We start from the raw sequence: 10166 nt of genomic DNA, 5'->3' as shown, positions 1-10166 counted from the left end.
TCTTTAAATGTGTTTGCTAACTAAGTCTCCCTGATTCAGTCTCACTTGCTAAGGTATTTTCTGACCATGGAATTGACCCATCAGAAAGGTGAAGGTTATCATGAGCAATCAACTTTTCTATTTATGGCCTTTTTATTGGCATTTGGTTCATGAAGTCTATTCATTGACATTGTCTATATTTGAGTTAGAAATCTGAAATTTGATATAAGCTGAAATTGGTCAATTTTCTTGAAATTTTCAAACTCATCAGGTTCCTTTTTTCTGGTATTGAGGAGTTTACTCTCATGGCGATTTTATGGACCTTCCTCAGTCAATACAAATAACTTCATTTCACATTTGTTTCACCACCTTTTTTTTTATCAAAATTGACAAACAATAATTTACAACCAAAATTCCCCTTACAGATGAGCACTCTCCAACGCTCTCCAAGTTCTCAAAACCCATTTTCAAGGGTTATTCACAGCAGTGCATAAGGTACAATCTCTTGGTCAAACTCAAAGCAAAAGAAAAGGAATAATTAGTCTCTCCACTCTACCTTCTTTGCTTGTGAGGCTGCGAGCGATGTTCTCCTGCTCCTTCTGTTCCTTGGAGGACGTCAGCGAGCTGGGAGAAGAAGAAGACGAAGAAGAAGAACTTCCAACCTCTTCCCCTGCCCCTGAAACTGCTGCTGGCGAAGAGGCGCGCTTCGCTTCCTCTTGGTGTTTCTTCCTTTTCTTTCTTGAGTCCTTCTTTTCAGGAGTTTCTTTTTCGCCCTTCTCTTCTCCCTCAGCATACCCTGCTGAGGATGTCGAAGGGCCTCCTCCTACTTCGGTACAGATACGAAGGGCAGCGTCATCTGGAATGGGTTCGTGAGGTTATTCATCACACCTACTGAAAGTCGTTATTTGAGCAGTGGGTTTCAGGTTACTGAGTCAAGGTTAAAGAAATACATTTGACTGCAGCAGCCAGCACAAAGGGAACACAATTTAGGCTTCTGCTGAAATTTCATTAACTGTGTAAAATATGTATAATTTATGACATTGTGGGCACAGTTTTCCGTGTCGACAATGATGAGTTTATGGTCCTCAAGTATATTAAAAGCTTTCCAACCTAGTTAATTCCATTGTTGATGTTTAAATTCCTGTTTGCTATTCTGCTGGAACGTCTTGTGGGCTGTATGGTGTTCCCTTGGTGGCGCGGCTGCAACATTGCTGGACGTCAGGGCCCTAATGCTGTATCCTTTCTCAGGGAGGAGAGCAGAAGAGGGCGCCAGCAATAGGCAGATGAAAAACAGTTTGTCTTAAAACTAAAATTTTTAACAAAGTTTTTAAAAATGTAAAAATTGACTGATGGGTCCTCTCCAACGAACGACTTGTTACAGTAAAAAGCTTCTCCTAAGTTTATGTCTCCTAAGTTTATGGCGGCGCCTTCCACCGGTCTTCTTGTTTGGACATTGTTATTCTTAAAAATTGTGTTAGATCCATCCCAATTCGGTCTGTGATTGTTGTTAAAGGCATAGGAGACTATTAACAGAACAATGTAATAGTCCCCTATGCCTTTAACAACAATCATAGACCGAATTAGGATGAATCTAACATAATTTTTAAAAATAATGTCCAAACAAGAAGACTGGTGGAAGGCGCCGCCATAAACTTAGTTGAAGCTTTTTACTGTAACAAGTCGTTCGTTGGAGAGGACCCATTAGTCAATTTTTCCATTTTTAAAAACTTTGTTAAAAATTTTAATTTTAAGACAAACTCTGTTTTTCCTCTGCCTATTGCTGGCCCCTCTTCTGCTCTCCTCCCTCAGACAGGATACAGCACAAGGGCCCTGACGTCCAGCAATGTTGCATCCGCGCCACCAGGGGAACACCATGCAGCATCATCATAACCCACAACACGTTCCAGTAGAATAGCAAATACGAATTCCAACATCAACAATGGAATTACCTAGTTGGGCTGTTGAGCGCTTCCTTCATTTGCGTTCTTTGTTCTGGAATTATCCTGTTCAGAAGTTTACTTCGACGAATTTTTAAAGTTATAAATCTTTAAAGTTATAAATTTTTAAAGTTATAAAAAATTTTCACTTGACTGAAGATGAAGCTAGCACAAGGTTCGAAAGCTTTTAATATCATTAAAGACCATAAACTCACATACTAATTGTTGTGGACCTGCAACCATTTATGACATTATTATTTTTTTATATATAATTCCCGCTATCGCCATTTTTATGTTGCTGCTGTCAAGAAAACAGATGAACTCTAAATTTTTAGTGTCTGATGTTCGAAAACCTCTATAGAACTCAAGTACTTTCATTTCACAAATGGGTACAATTAGTTTGAAAAAACAATTCTTCAGCAAACTGTTAGTAAAATTTTGTGCTTTATGTTTGAAAGTAGGTCATTATGACTCTCTGAGAGGTTTTTCTTTAGCCATTTATCCAAGATGTTTCCAGGCTATTCGATTTAGACCTTCGATTTAACAATGATTAGGTACATAACATCTACGCCGTGAGAATGCTTTGATTTTGCTTGAATCGTCAGGAGCTGAAGGAACTCAAGCATAAAGAGAGATTGGCATAACCACACAGAAGGCAATCCCTAGTCTCACATCCCCACTCGTCGTCTCTCGCACAAATGAGCTGGCAATGTTTTCGGTTCAGCCGAATTTATATTAGCGTTCGCCTCAAGAGAAGAGCCGTTCTAGGGAAAAAGCTCTTTGTCATAATACGTCCACCAATTACGATCGGCCTTAAGGGAAGCGCGTCGTGGCAAGCGCAGCGAATGCATCTTATATACGTGTGTATATATATATATATATATATATATATATATATATATATATATATATATATATATATATATATATATGTGTATATATATATATATAAATATATTCATATAGTATATATATTATATATTATATAATAATATCTATATATGTATATATATATATATATAAATAGATCATATCCATCGAGCTACAAATGTCCTTTAATATCTAATTCGCTCTACCTCTATTTTCATATATGTTTAACCGAAGGGGAATTTTTTAGTCAATAAGAGATTTGTCGGCTCATGGGCGCGAACCATCGAAACCAACAAATCCAAGTCGCACAGTGAAGCTTTAGACCACACCGCCTTCGCAAGTAGCTATAAGTTTATGCCGCCTCCCAACTACAAATACCTGTCGCTCTCAAGTGTTCGTTATTACTGGAGTCGGCATCAACCTACCTCGACCTCGGTAACGTTGTAGTGCTTTTGTCCGCAAGTAGCTCCACTGTGCGTCCTGGATTTGTTGGTTTCGCGCCCGTGAGCCGATAAATCTATTATCAACTAAAAAATCCACTTTGGTTAAACATATATGAAAATATATTAATTCCGAGGTAGAGCGAATTAGATATTAAAGGCCATTTGTAGCTCGATGTATATATATATATATATATATATAATATATATATATATATATATATATATATATATATATATATCTTTTACTTACTGTTTAAATCGCACGAATTATAAAACCACTGACAAATTGATTCAAAAACATGACAACTCCACATCGTGTTCAAAACTGAAATAATTGATTCGCGACTGACCTAGAGTGTAAGTGAATTCGTCCGTATATTATTATTATTATTATTATTATTATTATTATTATTATTATTATTATTATTAGAGTAAAATTATATCTCTTTTCCCATGTATATTTAATTGAGATTCAATTATCAAAAATGTTTTGACACAAATAAGATTCACGGAGAGAACTTTCGAGAGCATCATCGGCCCAGCACGTGACAAACCTATTTGTGAGAGCTGAGAGGAACAACGCGAGTGCTCCATGGATGTGAGTATCCTAACTCATCCATGGCCCATCAGCCGCCTCATCATTATCACTCATAATAGAAAGAAGGTTAACGTACACAAAATCTTCTTTACAGGCAGTGTAGCGATCCCTTACCTGAAGCAGGAGTTCGCTCAGACCGCCTGCTGGCCCTTCGCTCGTCGTTGACTACCAAGCGATCTCGTAGCGACCGGACCTCGCCCAGCCGCTCTGCAACAGAGATCGATCAGGAGATTAAAATGAGCGAAACGACCTTTACTTGAAGCGACAACTTCATTCTTACTAGCATCTAGTGTCAGAGTGAGTGCTTAATAAGGTCTTGAAGCACTCAAGAAGGAGAAGAAGATCTGGCTTGACTTGATTCGTTTCATAGAAAACAAGGATATGGAAGGAACACTGGGGATTTGAAAAAAAAAAAAAGTAGCACTGCTATTATGGGACTCGATGCGATCAGAGAAAGCGGGTTGCTTAGCTGCTCATCTCCTATCACGCTGCTAAACATTTCTCGTTGTTACAGAACTCAATCAAACAAGATCAGTTGAAATGGCAAAATTCTTTGCTATATTATCCTGTGGTATATCTTATGATGTCAGCAGCAAGATGATAATTAAAATGCTGTGCATTTAATCTCTTGGTACAAAGCTGGCAAAACATGAATGCAAATATTCATTAAGCACTGTTAAGTTTTAGTTACATATTTTATGTGTGTATATATATATATATATATATACTATATATATATATATATATATATATATATATCTATATATATGTATATATATATATATATATATATACCTTATTATATATATATTATAATATATATATTATATATATATATTATTGAAGGCATTATAAACAGTTATTGAGAATCCTTATTCTAAAGTAACTTGAGATAGTAAAAGGCATATTTCGTAATGCAGCGAAGTGCCTCAATTGTTTGGGCCTGTTACCATGGCAGCCGGTGTGCTTCCTCGAGTGCCTCTCCACCCCAACCCTCAAACCCCCGCTCCCCTAACCCCTGTCCCCCATCGAGATGAGACGACAGACAGCATCTGATTTCTCTCTCTGGGAGCGAATCCATGCAGCAGCAGCAGCAGCAAACGCGACCGGTGGGTGCGTTTGCATCGTAAAACCTATAGAATATTCTATTTATTTCTACTTGTGTGAGGAGCAGGCAAATGAAGAGCCCTATTTTTGGCAGCACGTAACTTACAGAAAATTGTTAATATACACAGCACAAATTAGGCTTAAATAATAATCAAAACGAAGAGAGAAACAATTAACGTGGCGTTCTATATCTAAATGAAGATGTATTTTGTTGCAACGACGGAGGCTGCTCATAAAGATAGTTTTCACTATTACCTTAGTATATAGACAGTCGTGTTGAGCTATGAACAGCGAGCAAAGTTGCAGCAAATCCAGTCACAAAAATGATTCCTTACATACCTATGTATCGCAATGGTCGCTCTCTCTCTCTCTTCGCTAAGGAAAATTCCCGCTTCTAAAAGAGAGACAAAGCCCAGTGATCTCTCAGAACTTACTTAGTCGCTGTCTCTCCTGACGGTGATAGGTGACGACCCTGTCTTCCAGCGACAGATCCTGGCGGTTGGCTTCAAAATCCTCCCGGCTTACTTGTAGTAATTCCACCGGCTGGGAAATAAATAAGTGCTATTATTATTATTATTATCATTATTATTATTATTATTATTATTATTATTATTATTATTTAGTTGAATAAAATGAGAGTTTGTATGCCGTTGTGCTTATGTTGCGCCTTATCAACTTGGTATATAAGCTTCTCATTTTTAGCAATAAATTATAAAGCTCCCTCATGTTTTAGCAATACATTATAAAGCTCCCATTCAACTAAAATAAAACGCAGAAAGCAATATAGTTGGTGAGGAACAGAGAGAGAGAGAGAGAGAGAGAGAGAGAGAGAGAGAGAGAGAGAGCAATATTATTTGGTATTCGAGAAATTTAATCATTAAGAAGTAAGTATATCTTAGTTTTACCAGACCACTGAGCTGATTAACAGCTCTCCTAGGGCTGGCCCGAAGGATTAGATATTTTTACGTGGCTAGAAACCAATTGGTCACCTAGCAACGGGACCTACAGCTTGTTGTGGGATCCGAACCACGTTATATCGAAAAATGAATTTCTATCACCAGAAATAAATTCCTCTGACTCCGCGTTGGCCGAGCCGGGGATCGAACCTCGGACCACCGGATTGGCAGCCGAGCGCGAAAACCACTATCATTAAGAATCAAACTACTTGATTAGTTAATTACTAAAGGTGTTTAAGGTAATGAGTTCCTCTGATGAGGGCGCTGACATGGGTGGCGGGGGAAAGCTTCGTAGCTGAGGAGCAACTTGTAAAAAGAGAAATTTTCCCTTTGGCGTCATAAATGAGTGACTCTTATACACCTCGGGGCCCTCTAGGCAAATTGTCGATGGTATAAAATCCTTCGCCGTGATGCGAGTAGTGCCAGTCATTTGCGAAAAAATGAGGAAAACATTTTTCCTGAGGAGGCCAGGGTTTCAGACATTGAAGTGGTCGAGTCTTCCGTCGTTTCCTCTTTAACTACAGGATATTGTTCATACTTCAAGAAGTGGTAGGTACTACGGCAGAGGAAATTTGTGTGAATCAATATTGCCCTTCTTTCACTTTTTCTAGAAAGAGGTTAATTAAATATAAATGAATATGAACGTCGCCATGGAATCTGTTGATTCATTAGACAATCGATGTCATAAGAATACTCTAATGATATTTGATGATGCATTTCATCGTTCCGCCTCAATCCTTGAAAACCTGATATCTAATTGGTCAATCAGCCCCATATTATCATAGGTTATGGGCCCAGAAGCTAATTGAGAAGAACGGATTCGGATTTCGACAAGAGATTGAAGGTACTATTGGACTCCGTGATTCAAGATGGGTGAACCCGCTCGGGACCATGCAGCTTCGGAATCACGAAGTTGAAAGGGCAAGAAGACTACATGAATTGGTGTTTCTCCATGACTAACTTTAAAAGAAGACAGGAATTGTGGATTCGTGGTCGGCTGTGTAAGGGACTGATACGGTTGATGGGAAGGAGCACCGCAAAAGAACAAACTCTTGCAGACATATGCCTCATGGTAGACCCTCAAAATGATCAGTATATGAACAGTGCAGCAACAGCTAAAGAGGAATGGGAAGCTCTGAAGAAGTTTGAAATAAAAGGCCATTGGCGGTACTACCGATCTTAGGCTGCGGCTTTTAGCTCAACTAATTTTATCACGGTCTATTTATTCTACTTTTTGGGTCGTTTTTTCAATATTCCAGCCTGTGCAACCTTCTCATGCAAAGGAAAAGAAGGTCTTATAGCTGTTTTAAGGTTTATATATGCTAGCCAGTCAAAGATCAACCTGTGTTAACACTGAACAACATCCATTCAAATAATACTAGTATGCTATGATCACAATTGAAAAGAGTGAATAATGGTAAAGAATTCTGTAAATATGATGTCGATGTCAGGCTATGTTCTACAACATTTTCAGGGTATCAAGTGGCTTAAATCAAAGGTATACCTCTTACCACAGGTATGGGCAGCGTTATCCTTAAACCTTTGTATATGCTATTCTGTTAGTTTAAAAAGTGTCCACACCATAATATTGTTTGTGGATTAGTAGTTTCCATGACCATGGCATTCTACATTAAGAATAATAACAATTGGACAGGTAAAAGACTATTCAATTCACAGCGCATTTTCGTTGCTGGAACCTCACACCGCCAAAAAAACTGTAAAACAATACATAATGAAAAAAAATATTCGTAGTTACGTTTATTGGCCACCAATTACCAGAAACTCTCTCTCTCTCTCTCTCTCTCTCTCTCTCTCTCTCTCTCTCTCTCTCTCTCTCTCTCTCTCTCTGGCCAAAACGATCTTTCATAACTTTGGATGATCGGAATGCTGGGGGGAGAGTAAAATGGCCTTTGCTGATGTACAGTCCTGTTCAAGTGCAGGATTGTCATCAGTTTATCATTTTTCATTTCATTTCTCATTTTTCCATCTAGCCATACGTTCATTTCAGCGCTGAATGATCTTATAGGTCCCAGCGCTTGGGCTATGCCCTAAATTCCATAATCCATCCATCCATCTGTCTTCTTTCTTTCTAGCTTTTATGAATATGAGTTTATTACGTTGTTGAAAGTATTTGCATCTTATATTTTGCGTTAGTATTTGAAAAAATTAGCTACATATAGCCCATAATTTGTAAAACTTGAGTATATCTTAGTTTTACCAGACCACTGAACTGATAAGCAGCTCTCCTAGGGCTGGCCCGAAGGATTACTTATTTTAGGTAGCTAGGAACCAATTGGTCACCTAGCAACGGGACTTACAGCTTATTGTGGGATCAGAACCACATTATATCGAAAAAGGAATTTCTTTCACCAGAAATAAATTCCTCTGATTCCGCGATGGCCAACCCGATAATCGAACTTCGGACCCCCGGATTGTGGCCGAGCGCGAAAACCACTCATTCCAACGAGGAACTACCACCATAATTTGTAAGTTTCCAAAAACTGGCATCGGGTACAACCCAAATCGCCTACCTTCTCTATGGGTATTGGCCCAATCATGCAAAATGTATTATAGGTAATGATAGCTAAGAGAATGTCAGTTAGGAACAGCGTAAATATGAAAGAGAGGGGAGAAACAAGACAGAGTGAAGACAGACAGACAGAGAATTAGTCACAGGAAGTCTCCAACAGTAGCTGTAACACGCACAAAGTTTTAATCAAAGCGCTTCCATAAAAATCTTCACCGATGACCTGACCTCTACACTCTTGCCGGAAACTCGACAGTTCCGGTCCATAGAAATGATAGAAATTTCACCTTTTCAGTCTTTCGGAAATCAACTAACCATTGCCTCTTTTCTTCATTACTACTCCAATCACCATCAAAATGTTAAATTCTCTGTTTTTTCCGGGATGTTCCTAAGGGCTTTACGTGTCTGTAGCCCGCAGTTTATTGACGCTGAAATTAAAACTATTTGATATTGCATTGAAACTTAAATACCCAAGGACTTTTGTAGATGTGGCATGGAAAAGAGCTAGAAAAACATTTTATTCAACTAATGACAAACTCTAATTTAGTAAGCATAACATTCTAAAAATTAACCCTATGATGAAAGGTTTTTAGATATTCCTAGAATTTTAAAGCTTTTTAACATAAATGTTGTTTTCAGTAATATAATGTCAAGAGTTTAGTAATCAAAAATTCTCCTAAAGATCTTCCAGGCTGCATGTATGAAATTCCTTGCAAAAAGTGTGATAAAGTCTTATGGACAGACCGGTAAATCTCTTTCACAACGTCTCAAACAGCACCAATATTCTGTGAGAACTGGTCAAATATCAAATGCATTATTCGTACATATGAGAGATTTAGATCATCCTATTAACTGGAGTCAAGCAAGAGCCTTAATCCATGTAACGACACAGTTAAAAGGAATATCATTGAATCTTGTTTCATCAAAGTCAAATAATAGAGATGTTCTAAATTTAAGTCTTGGTTTATTTAAACTTGATGCTTTCATAATGAAAAACGTTGTAGATAAATACAAGCAACAAAATTAATATATTCAGTTTTACATGTTTTTGGACTGTAAAGATACTTTGTAATTTCGGTTAGGGTCAAATCTGTTTAGGTTTGTGAGCGTGTGATATCCGATAATCCTGGAATATCTCTTTTAATTTTTACCCTTTTGACAATTAACCATCTGGTATTCTTGATCTTGTGTACCTGAGACCTTTCTCTCCAATTGTATTTCATTCGCTCCCTGACAATGTCTTAGTAAAGACGAAAGCGCTTGGATTTCTGACTATCATTTTCCTGTGGTATTCGCTATATATATATATATATATATATATAATATATATATATATATATATATATTATATATATATAGATATATTATATATAGATTATATATATATATATTTATATAAGCTATTATTATATATTATATATATATATATATATATTTAGCTATAATAATATATATATATATATATATATATATGAATGTCTTTTACAGTAATACAACACTATAATATGAAGATAAACGGCCAGTAAAAGACTATTTTCAACGTGTAACCATATATTTCGAGCATTTCCCTCTGTGCTCCTGATCACTGGTAAAATATGGACATAGGATGTGTTACAGGAGTATATATACAAAAACATGTAGTGTGGCAGTAAGTCTCTGCTTGGTGGACACCCAGGAAGGGTGGAAATGAACTATTCCATCCATGGTGATTTCTGGCCTCATTAACTCCCGTCTGGCGACTCGTCCAGT

General features: G+C 37.4%; 1 long non-coding RNA gene across 1 annotated transcript; it reads right to left on the bottom strand.

The window, feature by feature from the left end:
- Nucleotides 1-267: 267 nt before the first annotated feature.
- On the bottom strand, nt 268-5478 carry LOC135223264 (uncharacterized). The gene is made up of 3 exons (XR_010316447.1): nt 5369-5478; nt 3942-4034; nt 268-835 (listed from the first exon to the last, which is right to left on the bottom strand). It is a non-coding gene; the product is annotated as an uncharacterized LOC135223264 (long non-coding RNA).
- Between the last annotated feature and the right edge of the window lie 4688 nt (nt 5479-10166).

This window comes from Macrobrachium nipponense, chromosome 8 (assembly GCF_015104395.2).
Source record: "Macrobrachium nipponense isolate FS-2020 chromosome 8, ASM1510439v2, whole genome shotgun sequence".
NCBI classification, from domain to species: Eukaryota; Metazoa; Arthropoda; class Malacostraca; order Decapoda; family Palaemonidae; genus Macrobrachium; species Macrobrachium nipponense.
The sequence above is the reverse complement of the archived record's forward strand: the minus strand, read 5'-3'. Positions and strand labels throughout refer to the sequence as shown.